The sequence below is a fragment of the Oncorhynchus masou genome, chromosome 15 (genome assembly GCF_036934945.1).
Source record: "Oncorhynchus masou masou isolate Uvic2021 chromosome 15, UVic_Omas_1.1, whole genome shotgun sequence".
In the NCBI taxonomy this organism is placed as follows: Eukaryota; Metazoa; Chordata; class Actinopteri; order Salmoniformes; family Salmonidae; genus Oncorhynchus; species Oncorhynchus masou.
The window spans coordinates 17,094,676-17,113,142 of NC_088226.1; the positions used below are offsets into that span (position 1 = coordinate 17,094,676).

Below are 18,467 nucleotides of genomic sequence, written 5' to 3' on the forward strand. Positions count from 1 at the left end.
GTACAAGGACCCGACGCGCACCTATACAACAAACACACTACACTGACAATAAAACAATCTCTGACAAAGACATGAGGGGAAACAGAGGGTTAAATACACAACAGGTAATGAATGGGATTGAAAACAGGTGTGTGGGAAGACAAGACAAAACCAATGGAAAATGAAAAAAGGATCAATGATGGCTAGAAGACCGGTGACGTCGAACGCCGAGCACTGCCCGAACAAGGAGAGGCAACGACTTTGGCAGAAGTCGTGACACTAAGGCTCCCGAGTGAATATAGCTGTCCTTCCACCTGCATGTGGCAGCCTTGCAATTCTACAAAAGGTAGTTGTGCAGTTACTAAACATATTCATGCAGTACAATACATACAGTGAATACAGCTTTTCTCAGTCACTTTGGTGCATCTCTTAGATCAAAAGTGCAATTCTTGATACTACTTGTACAAATTCCAAATCATCTAGTCACTTGTGCACATCATTAAAGCAATTTCTTATTCCTTTGAGCAAATTGCAATTGATAATGTACAAGTGTCAGCTTTTTTCCACATTATCAATTGCTCATGTCATGTTGATCAAAATATAGTAGATGGTTCTCTGTTGAATAGTCTTACCCCTCAAAACATCTAGGCATTAGTTCCTTGCATAAGCCATTACATGCAAAATTGTTGAACTATTTGTCATAAACTGTCAAGCATAGTTTTACACATTTCTATTAGACCTTTTGTACAAAAACGTGAATTGATGATTCGTGCAGGTGAAATTGACCCTGACTTCATGAAGGAATGTAAAGTGTTAGTTCAACCAACAATCAACCAGTTGTCTAAATTGCTCAAAGGTGCATCTCATGAAGAATCATTTGGCAAGCATATATAGACAGACCACAACACAGAGTTGCAATTTTCCAATAATGGATGGACCAGGAAACGAACAGGGTCAACAGCCAAGAGGAGGAAGAAGAGGAGCAAGGATGTGTGGTGGAAGGCAAAACAGAGGAAGAGGCAGAAGAGGACATAGGCGCATATCTGATGACATAAGAGCCACTATTGTAGACCATGTTGTCAATCATGGCCTTACAATGGCTGAGGCGGGTCAAAAGGTGGAGCCGAATATTGGGAGATCAACCGTGTCCTCAATAGTTCAAACGTTTCGAAGAGAGAACAGGTATGTCCACCAATGTACAGTGCGCTGTTACTGTATATAAGCAGTATACTGTATACTTCCTACAATGCTTCATATTACAGTAGTCCACTTGTATTTCACAGCATACAGAAATATACTCTATACAGATACATACTGCGCCTTACATGCACCCACCTGTATGTTTTACAGTAAAATGTGTGTTCGCATAGTTTTTGTCTATGTGAAAGTGTGCGATGCATCACTGCATGTTTCCCCACATAGGACTGCAAGATTACCTCAAACCGGTGGCAGAGGACGCCTTTTCACACCTCAACAGGAGGGGGCTATTTGCACCATGGTCCGAGCAAACAATGCCATGAGACTCAGGGAAATACAAAGGACCATTATAGAAGACAGCGATGTCTTTGAAAACATCCATAAGGTTAGCATCTCAACCATCGACAGGGTGCTGCATAGAAACCAGATGAGTATGAAACAGCTGTACCGTGTACCATTCCAAAGGAATGAGGACAGAGTTAAGGAGCTATGGTACCAGTATGTACAGGTAAAACATATATCTATGTAACTACTTTACAGCAACATTTTATAGTGATACATAGTACAGCAAGCATAAACTGCACGCATTTCCATTGCTGTGGAAGGAACATGCAGTAGAATGTATGTGAATTTTATGTCACTCTTCCTTACCAAAACAAATGCAACTGTGTGTTCTGGGATATAGAGTATAATGGAGTTGGAATCAAGTGAACCCTCTCACAACTTTGTATACATGGATGAGGCTGGCTTCAACCTGACCAAATGCAGAAGGCGGGGTCGGAATATCATCGGTCACAGAGCTACTGTGGATTTGCCAGGCCAACGGGGAGGAAATATCACCATGTGTGCTGCTATTTCTGAGCATGGTGTCCTAACCCATATACCCCTTATAGGGCCATACAACACCCAGCATCTATTCAACCTTTTAGAGACTCTCTACAGGGCTTTCATCCCTGATGATGAGAGGGGTCTGTTTAGAGAGGATTTGCCAAAGTATGTGGTCATTTGTGATAATGTGAGATTCCATCGATCAAACATCATAAGGCAATGATTTGTGACCCACCCGAGGATGCTCATAGAATTCCTCCCACCTTATTCACCATTCCTTAACCCAATTGAGGAGTTCTTTTCAGCATGGAGGTGGAAGGTGTATGATCGTCAGCCACACACACAGATGACCCTGCTGGCTGCAATGGATGCAGCATGTGAGGACATCACAGTAGATCCCTGCAGAGGATGGATAAGGCATTCCAAAAGATTCTTTCCACATTGCATTGGAAGGGAAAACATCCGGTGTGATGTGGATGAGAATATGTGGGCCGACAGACAGGAACGTCTGGATGTGTAGAGACAGCACAACAGTGCTGCGGGCAAAGTTGTGCCTTAGGGGTGGTTTCCTGTGTTTCTTTCTAATTTAGTTTTTTTTCCTTTGTGACCCTTGGGTTGTCCAGTCTCTTTCAATCAGTAACCCACATACAGTAACATGTAAATAGTACTGTTGAAATTGATATATGCCAAGAAGTGCAGCCTTCTGCATTTTCAATACAGTAACTGTCATCCAAACTGTAGCCTAAGTTTACATCAGGTAATACTGTCAAAGTACACAGTTACATTGACAACATGCCTAAACATTTTGACGGCCTTGTTTGTGAACAATGACTCAATGACTTATCATTCTGATGACACTGACATGATCATTGGCATGAATATTTACTTTTGAGAGATGTACTAAGGATTTTTAGTGACTGACTAGCTTTAGAAACATATCTATTGTATATTGCAGTTTGTACAAATTGTTCTGAGAAATGCGCTTATTATTTTGCACATGTTAGGGATGAAGTGAAAAATGCACCAAAGCAACTGAGAAAAACTAACTTTACAAATGTCTTTTGAAACTGCATATAGTGTAGTACAGTAAATTTGCAATTACAAAAATACTTGTTCTCTTCTCTGAATGTCCTTACTCTGGTGGACACAGAAAATCGGCTCAAATTGGGTCGCACTCTAAGTCCTGCTTCCCTCATTGTCAGTCCATGGACAAGAGCATGGTCTATAACTGTTGCTCGAATTTCATCAGATATTTCCACTCTTTGTCTTCCTCTTCCTCTTCATCCTCCTCTTCCTCTTTCTTGCCCTCCTCCTCCTCTTCCTCCTCGTCGCACACCTCGCATACGCACTCGTCCTCTCACATTGTTTCTTCTATCGATTCTCAGACTTTCTCCTTCCCACCGTCTACAACCTGTTTTCTCTCTGAACTGGCTTATATTGGTTGTGTCGCATCATTTGAAACAGGTTGAATCAATTTTGAGTGGTTGTGTTCAATCAATGACATGTGTTCTCTATTTGTATTTGATTGTTGCCACTTGTGTTTACCAGAATGGACGACATGTGCATTAGAGTGCAGAATGTGTTTAGTTTTGCTGAAAAGTCTAAGTGAGATCTGCAAATTGTGTTTTACGATGTGAAATGGTTTAAGGTATCGACAACAGACTGTGTTTTACCATGTGAAATGGTTTAAGGTATTGACAACAGACTGCATAATTAGCTAATTGAGTCCAGGCAACTGAGAACTTTGTTCGGCCAAATGGGTTTTAGTGTTTTAGCAATTGAGAAAAACTGTAAAGGTTAGGATCCCGTCCACTGTCTCCTCACTCCCTACTCCCTCCCTCTTCTCCTTCCTCCCTCCCTCTCCTCTTTGTTTGGTGCAGACAGGCAGCAGGCAGGCTGTAATTGACTTAAATGAATGTATCCTACACCTGCACAACTGCTGCTATAAACACAATTAAACATTTCCCAGCAACCTTGTATCCCGGGTGGCAGCTGCCAAAACGTGGCATGGTCCCCTCAGCCAGGCACCTCACTGAGAATCATACCCCTCCTTTCAGTTCCTCAGTCATTTGTCCCGCCAATCAATCAACCATCCGTGTATCCATCCGTCAAGCATCTGTTTATTTTCTCGCTCATCATATCCGGAGGTTCTTCTTGCCCTCCATGTGCTCTGCAATATTGACTTCAACAAAAAATGCATTTCAAATGTAGTGTAAAGGAGAAAACACGTGTGGATGAAATTAATTCCATTTCTTACCTATGGTTTGTTGTTTAAATACTGTATCAGTTCTACTGAAAAATGGGCTGAATTTGCGGTGCTTTGAGCTCGTCCTATTTTCTGTTCCACGTGCAGTATCTCTGGCAAAGTGACTTATCTATCTGATAGCTTCAATCTTGAACGTGTTCCACTGTTATTGGTCGTATCGGATCTTTCTCCTAGCTGTTATCTGTAGCAGCCTGGACAGAGAAGTGGAGATGGGGGGGCCTGAGTTGAGAGCTATGGCCTTGAGAAGGCTGTCTGCCAGGAGCTAATGCAGGGAGTGGTAGGGAGGGAGGAGATAGGCAATCATATCAAACACTCCTGGCTGCTACAGGGAGAGAAAACAGAGAGAACCTGGCGCCGAATGGCATTAGGCTAAAAGGGCATTAAGCCCCCAGTCAAACTAAACGGCAGCAATCTGATTTATATAAGGAGAGGGAGAGGGAGAGAGAGGGAGAGAGAGGGAGAGAGAGGGAGAGAGGAGGGAGAGGGAGGGAGAGAGAGAGAGGGAGGGAGAGGGAGAGAGGGAGGGAGGGAGAGAGGAGAGAGAGAGAGAGAGAGAGAGAGAGAGAGAGAGAGAGAGAGAGAGAGAGAGAGAGAGAGAAGTAAATATGAGGCCAGTTAATATCAGGACATTTCAGCACAGTCGTGTAGCTAGCTCTAGCCCAGAGAGATTGATTTGGCCCTGTGATTTCCCCATGAATCATTTCCTATTATTACATATCAAATAATAACAACAAGCCCTTTACACCCACTGGAAAATCAAATAATGTCATCAATAATAATCCATTCTCATGAGATCATATTTTTAGACTAAGTGTAATACAAGAAAAGGGTCATTCAGTGAGTGCCTATATAGGACGGACGTCTCCCATAACGGAGGAACGACTACATTTCCTCTTAGATCAGTACTGAATCAAGTACAACTCCTGACAGAAGCTGCTTGGCAGTGGAACAGTCTGTGTGCATTCTGTCTTTTTATCGTGTGTTTATTTAGTATCTGTCTGAGTCTGTAAGTCATCCAGTCCTTGGAGAGAGGGGGGCGAGTGAGGAAGTGACTCATGCCCAGTGTGGGGGCCTGTTTCATGGTTAGGATGTGTCACGACTCCCTCTCGCCTGATCCAGGGGTTAGATCACGACGTGGCTCCTCTCAAAGGTTATTATCAGGAGCTGTTGTTAATAGATGCAATGTCTGATCATTTCTATGTAATTGTTGTAATCCATTATGTAATGTGCTTATTGGATTGAGGCTGCTGGCTGTGGATATTGTGTTCGATTCTGATAGGCGGTACAGTACACAGAGCATTCTGAAAATATTCAGACCCCTTGAGTTTCTCCACATTTTGTTACGTTACAGCCGTATTCTAAAATTGATTTAAAATAATAATAATTATGACATAATGACAAAGCAAACATGTTTTTTTTATACATTTTTTGAAATGTAGAAAAGAAAAACTGAAATATTACATTCATATAAGTATTCAGACACTTTACTCAGTACTTTGTTGAAGCACCTTTGGCAGAGAATACAGCCTCGAGTCTTCTTGAGTATGACACTACAAGCTTGGCACATCTGTATTTGGGGAGTTTCTCCCATTCTTCTTTGCAGATCCTCTCAAGCTATGTCAGGTTGGATGGGGAGCATTGCTGCACAGTTACTTTCAGGTCTCCAGATATGTTCAATCAAGTCTGGGCTCTGGCTGGGCCACTCAAAGACATTTAGACACTTGTCCAAAAGCCACTCCTGCATTGTTATGGCTGTGTGCCTAGGCTTGTTGTTCTGTTGGAAGGTGAGCCTTTGGCCCCAGTCTGAGGTCCTGAGAGCTCTGGAGCAGGTTTTCATCAAGGATCTCTCTGTACTTTGCTCTGTTCATTTTTCCCTCGATCCTGACAAGTCTCCCAGTCCCTACCACTGAAAAACATCCCCACAGCATGCTTCTGCCACCACCATGCTTCACCGTAGGGATGGTGCCAGGTTTCCTCCAGGCGTGACGCTTCGCATTCAAACCAAAGAGTTCAATCTTGGTTTCATCAGACCAGGGAATCTTGTTTCTCATGGTCTGAGAGTCTTTAGGTGCCTTTTAGCAAACTCAAAGCAGGCTGCCGTGTGCCTTTTACTAAGAAGTGGCTTCCGTCTGGCCACTCTACCATACTTGTCTGATTGGTGGAGTGCTGCACAGATGGTTGTCCTTCTGGAAGGTTCCTCCCATCTCCACAGAGGAACTCTGGAGCTCTGTCAGAGTGACCATCAGGTTCTTGGTCACCTCCCTGACCAAGGCTCTTCTCCCCCGATTGCTCAGTTTGGCTGGGCGGCCAGCTCTGTTTTTTATTTTAAATTTGCAAAACAAAATTGTATTCACTTTGTCGTTATGGTGTATTGTGTGTAGATTACTGAGGATTTTTTGACTAAGTAGTTTTTAGAATAAGGCTGTAACGTAACACAATATGGAAAAAGAGAAGGGGTCTTGAATACTTTCCAAATGCCCTGTATGTGGTGACAGGTGGTCCAGAAACATTGAATTCTTCCTACTCATTCTAACCTGAATGATATGAATCATATAAACAACACAAGATAGGTAGTATTATTCTGTCTTTCTCCCTTATGTTGTCTTTGTAGTCAGAGATATCAGTGTATCACATGTTGATTGCAGACCCTGTCTCTGTGACCTATATGTGAAATGGATGGCTGGCTGAGAAAGGGAGAGAGGGAGACAGGGATGATATGAAGAAACAGAAAAGCACATAATGTACAGAACAGAGAAACAAACAGACGGTAATGCCCCTTTTTCTATTGACCCCCTCCTCCACACACACACACTCCTCAAATCCCTCCATTGGTCCCTCCTTTCTCCCCAGAGAGGATGAGGTTAACAGATGCCTGTGAATCAGTTAGACCAGAGACCCATAACGACCTGTATTGTAATTAACGAGGCCGGTTAGCAGGGAGGAGGACGCCCCTCGTACCATGTGACCTCTCAGAGGCCAGGGGTGTCATGATGCTGATATACACACATCTTCCATGTCACGACAGCAACATTCTGTCTGTCTGTCTGTCTCGGCCTGCCTGCCTGCCTGCCTGCCTGCCTGCCTGCCTCCCTGCCTGTCTGTGCCTCCCTGCCTGTCTGTGCCTCCCTGCCTGTCTGTGCCAGTGTCACAGTGCCCGAAGGCATAACATACATAGAACATACACATTTCCATATCATTCTGTGTCATGAAGGAGTTTTAGTAAATCCAGTTGCCTTGCATCTAAACCATAGTTAGTACAAAAACATAAGTGTGGCTGTGTCATTCGTGATATAAACACTAAGACAGAGGAATGGCTGTCTGTCACATCTTTATCCTTTATTGATGTGTGTAGGTATGTTTATGTGAGAATGTGTTTCTTTATGTGAGAATTATGACTGTCTTTGTGTGTGTTGGTGTGTTTCTCTGTGCTTCTCACTTGTTACCCCGAGGACCCTGGGAGAAATCCTCACATGGCACAAAAGCACACAGACAACACTTGCCCTCCTGTATTACCATGAGAATACAGGGGGGAACCCCTTATTCAGACGCTGTGTGTCTCTGTGAGAGAGCTACACGTTAGAGGACAAAGGAGAAGCAGCCGCTACCTAGACAGCGTCCACAGCACCGACACGGGAGGAGCGGGGGAGGGGACAGCACTCTTTCTCCATCTCTTTTCCATCCTCTAGACTGATCGTGAATGAGAGAGAGAACGCACCGAGTATCAAAGACAGCCGGGTGAAGGCAATTAACCAGGAGGGCAGAGGGGAGAGGATAGGAGAGAGGGATTGAGAAAACAGAGGGAGAGGGTTAATGGAGGAGAATGGATGCTCTGTTCTGGAGGGTACTGACCATAGACAGTATGCCCTGTATATATCATAACAGATAGCAATATAAAGATCCCAGCTGTCAGCTCCAATACAGCTACAAAGCAGTCTGATGCTGTAGACAGAGAGAATGAGAGAGAGAGATGGGTAGAGTGAGAGAGCTGGGGAAAGGGGAGGGAGGACCGTGAGGGGAGGGGAGATATGAGAGAGAGAAGAGAGAGAGAGGGGAGGAGGCGGACACTCTGTAGCAGCAGGTTTGTGAGCACAGAAGCTGGAGGAGGAATCAGAGCGAAAGAAACAGTGTGGCTGCAGTGAGGAAGGAGAGACACATACAGAGAGAGAAGGACAGAGAGAACGGTAAAGGAAATCTCTGTGTATATTACTGTCATGTCTGCTCCTTATGTTTTGTATGTCTGGTCTTTCTGTGAAGCGTCAGCTAGAGGAAAATGCTCGGTGGTGCTTCTCTGCCGGCCAGCCGGCCGGCAACGTGAGGAAAGCAGAACACCGTAGCACTGCAGAGAGAGGAGGATGACAGAAGGAGGGAGGAAGAGGGAGAGAGGGCGGAAGATGACAGAAGGAGGGAGGAAGAGGGAGAGGGGGCGCATCAGGCAGAGAGAGGAAGTGGGAATGGAGAGAGGGAGAAGAAGAGAGGAAAAAGCTGAAATAGAGGGAGCTCCCAGCAAGTGAGCCTGCCTGGCCATTAGAACGGTGTGGATGTTTAAGTGCGTGGTAGAGGAGAGGAGAGGGGAGGGGTGTGTTTGACTGACACCATGCAGCAAGGAGGATGTGAAATGTTAACACAGAAGGTTTAACTCCTTATTACTTCATGCTTAATGATATTTGGATTCCCTTGGACCGCACTGCTACTTCTGCTATGTGTTCTCAACATGAGATTCCTGATGTTGTCACCTCCCTGTGTGTGTTGTGTGTTGTGTTGTGTGTTGTGTGTGTTGTTGTGTGTGTGTGTGTGTGTGTGTGTGTGTGTGTGTGTGTGTGTGTGTGTGTGTGTGTGTGTGTGTGTGTGTGCGTGTGTGTGTGCGTGTGCATGTGTGCATGTGTGCATGTGCGCATGTGAGTGTGTGCACACTTGCTGGAGTTTATGCGCATGTGTGTGCATGTCTGTGTGTGTGTGTGCATGTCTGCGTGTGTGCATGTCTGTGTGTGTGCATGTCTGTGTGTGTGCATGTTTGTGTGTGTGTGACTGTACAAAAGAGACAGGGCTTTGGCTGTTTGCCAAGGTCCATGTCCCAGCTACTGTAAAATGTATGTGGATTAGAGGAAGATTGAGGGGCTGGTAGTGAGAGTAACGTGTGCTGCGTGTGAAAGACACATTTGGACCTTGTCCAAGTATGGTAACCACTGCTGTCAGCGGTGTTTAGTAACAGTGGATTCGTTGTGCGTTTGTGCAGCCAGTAGACAGTAGAGCAGAGGTTTCAGACAAGACACAGTCTAACCTCGTTATTGATCAGGGCTGTCAGTGAGAAGCTGTTCATCACTTAGTCAGTGTGGTGACAGGTGTACGTGGGTGCAGAGGGGGGGTTGGTAGGTTTGTCGTCACTCGCTGATTTTAGAGTTTGTATGCACTGCGTGTCATCACCCACTCACTGACTGTTGTGTAGAATGTTGATGTGCTGTCATACTGAGTTAGAAGCTATTTGGTATTGGCATCATGCCCCTCTCTACAGAATTTGGTGTCTGCAACATAACGTTTGGTTCCTGCTACATAACATTTGGTGCCTGCTACATAAAATTTGGTGCCTGCTTTGTAAATGTCACTTCCCACCAAATGTATAATACAAACCCACAGGCTCAGAAAGGAAGCATTTGACCCTAAAAGTGGGACAGACAGTGTTGACCCAAACCGTGAACGCTTCCTTCTCCAACCGGTAATCTGTTAAAACAGATATGTTTTGTTAATTTGCTTTTAGAGTAGTGGCCAATGCTGTTTTATAATGTGTTGGCTGACCTTTTGACCAAAGAGCTCTTTTTGTTCCTAATGAGGAAACGATTCATTTGCACTTTCTCATGTTACAACCCTTTACATCAATGTAATGTGGTTCCAGGCAGCTTCAGTTCAATAATCAATTATATGTTTCAGCTGCGCTTCCTTGGATGGCAGAATAACAGAATAACTTATTGGTGTATACCAATCTATACTCAGGTACCATTTCTAGTCATCTCACTAACTACTGCAGAGAGCAAGGTGAGGACAGGAAGAGAGAGAAGAGAGAGAGAGAGATTGATACGACCTTGCCTGCCACTATAAGGCGTGTTGATGACTGACAACCCACTCATTTGTTTTGACTCATCCCTCACAGATTTGTGATGCCTGTCTAAGCTAACTACCAAGTAGTGCGCCGCCAGATAACTTGATTTTCCCCTTGGCGTGACTGGTAAGACGCTTCAGAAGGGCAGTCAAGTGTGTTTGCAAGGCAGAGGTCCCGGGTTCAAGCCTTGGTATGAGCTGAATCAGGAGGAAGCAAGCAAGCAGGGTGACGCACACAACTTGCACCTGGTATACATCTCGTTAATGGTGAGACACACCAAGAACCGGACAGACCAAGCATCACGTTGAGCCTTTATAAGGAAACAGTGGTCATCGGAAGAAGATGATCCCGCTATGCAAGTCACAGATCTGTGCTTCTTTCCAGTAGAGTCTATGTACAGTATATCCACTGGAGCGATGCTCTGAGTCACTCCTCATACTGTATTCTCACCCAACATCATTACCATAGCCAGGAAATCTGTGCTCTCAGCAATCGCTGACCTTTGCCATGACAACGTTAGAACAACAACAGCAACATACGTTGAGGAGTACGGAACACTCTAAAAAGGGGGCCTGGTAGGCAGGTAACATACGGTGGCTGTACTGTCGTAGCCTGCCTGAGGAGGGGCTCTTATGGGTGCAGTTTTGATAGAGAAGGAACAAATGGTGCTGGGCCCGGCTGGGTCTTGTTGTTGGGTGTCTTGATAGCAGCGAGGCAGGCGAGGCCCACTGGAGCATGTGCAATTGTCTCCTGCTGTTGAACCTGTTGACGTCAGGCAGGACCACTCCAGGGAGCAGGGAAGGATGGCTGGGGACTGTGTGAGAGAGAGAGAGAGAGGGAGAGAGGGAGAGAGGGAGAGAGGGAGAGAGGGAGAGGGAGAGGGAGAGAGAGAGAGAGAGAGAGATGCTTGTTTTGGAAAGAGACAGAAGTTCTGTGGGAGGGTCGTAGAGACTGGCATATGACTGTACATATTTGAGCAGGAATGCTGTGTGAGTCCTGTTCTGTGTGATCTCAATCTTTGGGTCCATCTAACTGAATGAAGAATGTCCATTCAATGTATCTACATCTGTAAACCAAAGGGCAATACATTGACGTATGAATCACCATATTGGCAGTAATCCACTGGGTGTCACTAATAGATGCCGTCTCTGTGGACATTCTGGAGATTAGAAACTGATTGGCTGAGTTCATAGTTTTGCAGAAGAGCATGTTTGTGTGTGTAAGCTTCACTTGATTTGAGGAGAAATGCCAATTTTATCGAGAAGATTTCTCAGTAGGAATGGAAATATGACGTTGGCGAGTTAGATAAGAAGCCGTGGTGTTTGTGTGGTGTCTTTGAATCCTTTTGGCAGGATGTATCACTGTGCTGCGAGAATACTGCTAGAATACTGCGAGAATACTGCTAGAATATTTGTTTCAGTGTATTTGACAGGAGCTAGCTTTTGATGGCTACAGCCCAGTTACAGTGAGATATGTAGATACCTGAAGCCCTCAGACTGGTTTGGCCAGTAAGGAGCTCTGTCAGTCTATGTTTGCGTCCCAAATGGCACCCTATTCCCTACATAGTGCACTACTTTTCACCAAGGCCCACTGGTCAAAAGTAGTGTACCAATTGGGAATAGGGTGTCATTTGGGATGCACACTATAACCATAAATCACTTAGCTTTATTACAGTTGACACCCCACCCTGTTTCCCCTGTCAAGCCAGCCCCTGTCCCCTGTCCCCTGCCCCTAAACCACAGACCTGTCTCAAATTGAAATCTCCATCCTCATTGCTTGTCTCTGCCCCCCTCCTCCTCCTATTCCTGTCTCCATCACACCCCCGGGTCCTACTTAGATGTGCCTCTCTCTCTCTGATGACCTCACAATGGGACTGTTCAACTTGCCCTGGAGGTGATGTCATCCTCCCAGCAGACACAGAGAGACAACATAATGTTATGTGCAGTGAGGGACCAAGCTCCTCTCACTGCTGTAAAGATGCTATATATTCATACTCATCATTCACCTAGGAAGGTCCCCTACTAATTTGTCCTCTGCTAACACTGCTCCTATCCTGTATTGTGGCTTCTGTTTTATTCCCTCGAATCTAGTAGAGTCATTATAATCTATGCTATAGTATGGATTGTAGTCTCTGATATGGTTGGTTGTTAAAATGATGAAGATGATGACAATGTTCCTGCTGATGTTTCTTCCGAGGCACATTCTAGCCTCTGACCCCTGTATCTTGTTGTCTGTGGCGATGGGGTTGTAGAGCAGTATGGTGCCTGTCACACAGTACGGTGCCTGTCAGACAGTATGGTGCCTGTCAGACAGTACGGTGCCTGTCAGACTCCTCTACTCAGGCCTCTAATCAACACCCTCATTTTCGCCTGGTCACGACCTAAGGTACCGATGCCTATTCCCTATACAGGCACCATGTGGGCCTGCGTGGAGCTGTGTGTGTGCATGTCTCTCTGTGTGTGTGTGTTTCCCTGTCCTGTCCTCAGCTGTCTTTCTGTGTGCATGTCTCTCAGTGTGTGTGTGCATGTCTTTCTGTGTGCATGTCTCTCTCTGTGTGTGTGTGCATGTCTTTCTGTGTGCATGTCTCTCAGTGTGTGTGTGTGCATGTCTTTCTGTGTGCATGTCTCTCTGTGTGTGTGTGTGTGTGCATGTCTTTCTGTGTGCATGTCTTAGAAGCCCTTTGTTTTTCTAACTTCATATTTCTGTGTATCTTTGTGACGTAATGTTTTTCTTTTACATGTTCTTTTTAGAACATGATAAGTGCGTTGAGGCACTGTGAGCCCGTCTTTCCTCTCTTCTCTCCGCAGCTCCCGCTCTCTCGGCTGTCTTTGTGCTTCGATTTATTAGGCATTCACACCCTGTCTTTGTTAACCTCAGTCTCTGCACATGAGAAAACGAGACATTAACATTTGATCTCCCTATTTCTGGTCCCCGTCCACTGATTCTGGTCCCCGTCCACTGATTCTGGTCCCCGTCCACTGATTCTGGTCCCCGTCCACTGATACACACCCATCGTAGGTAATAGGCACGTATAATACATGTAAGTGAATGTTGATGTTGTAGCTCTCATGCTGGGTTTTGTCACGAGTTGTTCTTGATTATAAACTTGGTGTTTAGAGCCCTGAATGCTGATTGGCTGACAGCCATGGTATATCAGACCGATTACTACGGGTATGACAAAACATTTCTTTTTACTGCTCTAATTACATTGGTAACCGGTTTATAAAAGCAATATGGCACATTGGGGGGCCAAGGGCTGTATCCATGCACTCCACGTTGCTTGGTGCATAAGAACAGCCCTTAGTCGCGGTATATTGGCCATATACCACACCCCCTCGTGCCTTATTGCTTAAGTATTCTGCATCAGCAAGATTGCTGCCAACTGTCATATTTCGAAGAATGCTCTTGTGCTGGGCTTTTTCAAGACCGTATAGGGCCTTCTGCTTCAGGTTGTTACCAACTGTCATTCTAGTGTATCTCCAAGTAAGTAATTGTGTTTATGTTTCTTCTTTTTGTCTTCAGCTTCTTAGTGAAAAATGGCTACCTGTCACATCCTGACCTTAGTTCCTTTTTTATGTCTCTATTTTTGGTTTGGTCAGGGCATGAGTTGGGGTGGGCATTCTATGTTTTTGTTCTATGTTTTGTATTTCTGTGTTTGGCCTGGTATGGTTCCCAATCAGAGGCAGCTGTCTATCGTTGTCTCTGATTGAGAACCATACTTAGGTAGCCTGTTCCCACCTGTGTCTGTGGGTAGTTTTTTTTATTTTTTATGTTATGTGTGTCTTCACCTTACAGAACTGTTTCGCTCTCGCTTTGTTGTTGTTTTTTGGTTATTGCAGTGTTCAGTTTATTTATTAAAATTAACATGGAGACTTACCACGCTACGTTTTGGTCTGATCCTTCCTATTCCTCATCCGAGGAGGACAACGATCGTTACACTACCCTTGTGGCGTGGCACTTGGGAATAGAAGTTTCTATTCTCACAGGAGATACAGAACAAGAAAGAGGTATCCATCCCCCCCCTCCTTACCTCCTCATTCTCTCATCTCACCAACCCTCTCCCACTGTTTCATTCTCTCTGTACATAATTCATGAGCTGGTTGCTGTCTCAGTAGGAGTTAAGCCTGCTGTAATTACGTAGCATTGCAGCAGCACGGTGAGGAAGGATCTGAAGCACACTCTGATAGGAGAATACACTCTAGGTTACAACACTGCACCTGTAAAGAGCTATTATTGTACCTGCTTAAACCGTACATGAAGAGCTCTCCACCTCGCTAGTTATTGTACATGCAGAGCTGAATGCAGCTTGTCCTTATGAAACATCAAATACATCAAACAGCTTATATACAGTGGGGCAAAAAAGTATTTAGTCAGTCACCAATTGTGCAAGTTCTCCAACTTAAAACGATGAGAGAGGCCTGTAAAGTTTCATCATAGGTACACTTCAACTATGACAGACAAAATGAGAAAAAAATCCAAAAAATCACATTGTAGGATTTTGAATGAATTTATTTGCAAATTATGGTGGAAAATAAGTACAGTGCCTTGCGAAAGTATCCGGCCCCCTTGAACTTTGCGACCTTTTGCCACATTTCAGGCTTCAAACATAAAGATATAAAACTGTATTTTTTTGTGAAGAATCAACAACAAGTGGGACACAATCATGAAGTGGAATGACATTTATTGGATATTTCAAACTATTTTAACAAATCAAAAACTGAAAAATTGGGCATGCAAAATTATTCAGCCCCTTTACTTTCAGTGCAGCAAACTCTCTCCAGAAGTTCAGTGAGGATCTCTGAATGATCCAATGTTGACCTAAATGACTAATGATGATAAATACAATCCACCTGTGTGTAATCAAGTCTCCGTATAAATGCACCTGCACTGTGATAGTCTCAGAGGTCCGTTAAAAGCGCAGAGAGCATCATGAAGAACAAGGAACACACCAGGCAGGTCTGAGATACTGTTGTGAAGAAGTTTAGAGCCAGATTTGGATACAAAAAGATTTCCCAAGCTTTAAACATCCCAAGGAGCACTGTGCAAGCGATAATATTGAAATGGAAGGAGTATCAGACCACTGCAAATCTACCAAGACCTGGCCGTCCCTCTAAACTTTCAGCTCATACAAGGAGAAGACTGATCAGAGATGCAGCCAAGAGGCCCATGATCACTCTGGATGAACTGCAGAGATCTACAGCTGAGGTGGGAGACTCTGTACATAGGACAACAATGAGTCGTATATTGCACAAATCTGGCCTTTATGGAAAAGTGGCAAGAAGAAAGCCATTTCTTAAAGATATCCATAAAAAGTGCCGTTTAAAGTTTGCTACAAGCCACCTGGGAGACACACCAAACATGTGGAAGAAACCAAAATTGAACTTTTTGGCAACAATGCAAAACGTTATGTTTGGCGTAAAAGCAACACAGCTCATCACCCTGAACACACCATATCCACTGTCAAACATGGTGGTGGCAGCATCATGGTTTGGGCCTTTTCTTGCAGGGACAGGGAAGATGGTTAAAATTGGGAAGATGGAAGAAAACCATTCTGGAAGAAAACCTGATGGAGTCTGCAAAAGACCTGAGACTGGGACGGAGATTTGTCTTCCAACAAGACAATGATCCAAAACATAAAGCAAAATCTACAATGGAATGGTTCAAAAATAAACATATCCAGGTGTTAGAATGGCCATGTCAAAGTCCAGACCTGAATCCAATCGAGAATCTGTGGAAAGAACTGAAAACTGCTGTTCACAAATGCTCTCCATCCAACCTCACTGAGCTCGAGCTGTTTTGCAAGGAGGAATGGGAAAAAATGTCAGTCTCTCGATGTGCAAAACTGATAGAGACATACCCCAAGCGACTTACAGCTGTAATCGCAGCAAAAGGTGGCGCTACAAAGTATTAACTTAAGGGGGCTGAATAATTTTGCACGCCCAATTTTTCAGTTTTTGATTTGTTAAAAAGTTTGAAATATTCAATAAATGTCGTTCCACTTCATGATTGTGTCCCACTTGTTGTTGATTCTTCACAAAAAAATACAGTTTTATATCTTTATGTTTGAAGCCTGAAATGTGGCAAAAGGTTGCAAAGTTCAAGGGGGCTGAATACTTTCGCAAGGCACTGTATTTGGTCAATAACAAAAGTTCATCTCAATACTTTGTTATATACCCTTTGTTGGCAATGACAGAGGTCAAACGTTTTCTGTAAGTCTTCACAAGGTTTTCACACGCTGTTGCTTGTATTTTGGCCCATTCCTCCATACAGATCTCCTCTAGAGCAGTGATGTTTTGGGGCTGTTGCTGGGCAACATGGACTTTCAACTCCCTCCAAAGATTTTCTATGGGGTTGAGATCTGGAGACTGGCTAGGCCACTCCAGGACCTTGAAATTCTTCTTACGGATCCACTCCTTCATTGCCCGGGCGGTGTGTTTGGGATCATTGTCATGCTGAAAGACCAGCCACGTTTCATCTTCAATGCCCTTGCTGATGGAAGGAGGTTTTCACTCAAAATCTCACAATACATGGTCCCATTCATTCTTTCCTTTACACGGATCAGTCGTCCTGGTCCCTTTGCAGAAAAACAGCCCCAAAGCATGATGTTTCCACCCCCATGCCTCAAAGTAGGTATGGTGTCCTTTGGATGCAACTCAGGTGTCCACAAACAAGTTCAAACAGGTGCCATTAATGCAGGTAACGAGTGGAGGTCAGAGGAGCCTCTTAAAGAAGACGTTACAGGTCTGTGAGAGCCAGAAATCTTGCTTGTTTGTAGGTGACCAAATACTTATTTTCCACCATAATTTGCAAATAAATTCATTAAAAATCCTACAATGTGATTTTCAGGGAAAAAAATTCTCATTTTGTCTGTCATAGTTGAAGTGTACCTATGATGAAAATTACAGGCCCTCTCATCTTTTTGAGTGGGAGAACTTGCACAATTGGTGGCTGACTAAATACTTTTTTGCCCCATTGTACTTCACATGTATTATGCTGTATATCCGTTTCCACAAGTGGAGGCTCAGTTTCTGCCAATAGAGATGTCAAAGCGGGCCGTTGATGTGTCAGTCCTTTGCAGGAGAGAGAACAGTGCAATGCATTGTTATCCAACCCTGTACTTTGTTTTATTTTGTTTGACATGGACGTTTAGCACCAACACCCTCGCAGGTGAGTGCCAAACATCTCCATCAATCTCTCCATCTACTTTGTCTTCTGCCTTCCTCCTTCTTCCCCCTCTTCCCCTCCTGCTCCGTCTCTTTAAGTTAGTTGTGATTCTATCTCTCTCTCTCTCACTTTTCTCTCTCTCTCTCTCTCTCTCTCTCTCTCTCTCTCTCTCTCGCTGGCTGGTTGGTTGGTTGGTTGGCTGAGTTGATGCTGAGGATTCTGTGTTTTGCTTGAACAAGTCAAGTCCTTTGTAGTTTCACTGTTTGAAGTGCCTGCCTTCCAAATTGCCTTCGGCTTGGCATCTGTGAGTGTGAGTGCGACTGAGTGGATCTGCCTTTGTTTTCATTGTTTCTGAGTCAGTGTGTCTGTGTTTTGATGGGTGTAATAGGTGTAATTTGGATGCGTAAGATGCACTTGCATACGTGGTAATTGTTGTTTAATCAAGCCTTGAAAACTGTTAGTTGGATTTCAATAGCATTTCATTAGTATTAAATCAGCTGCGGATGTAGTGGTGGCATCAGTGTTAACACTGGCCTTGCTGGCAACAGTGGTCGAATATCGTCTACAGTACAGTGACACTACGCATCCCACAGTCTAGCTATGCGTTAGTGCACTACTCCAATAGTGCACTACTTTCACCCAGGGCCCATAGGGCTGTGGTCAAAAGTAGTGGACTATATAAGGAATAGGGTGCCATTTGGGAACCAGTAGTCAGGGAGTGTGTATACTGGGTGGCTGTCTGTGATATGAAGGCAGGATAAAAGATGGCATGCATAAAGAGGAGTGAAGATGGGGATTGAAGGCCTGGTGTAAGATTGCACTCTGTCCATTACACTGCCTTACCGTACCATATTGTACCGTATGCCTGGGTTACACCAGGAGGAGAGGGGGAAGAGAGAGGGCTGGGGGAGCTGGGAGAAATATGCTGATGCTGTTTTGGAA

At 44.4% G+C, this 18,467-nt stretch overlaps 1 pseudogene; it reads left to right on the forward strand.

Annotated features, from left to right (window-relative positions):
- The first annotated feature begins 8,351 nt into the window (after positions 1–8,351).
- The window catches only part of LOC135555776 (MAGUK p55 subfamily member 3-like), a 44,257-nt pseudogene continuing 34,141 nt past the window's right edge, over positions 8,352–18,467 (forward strand).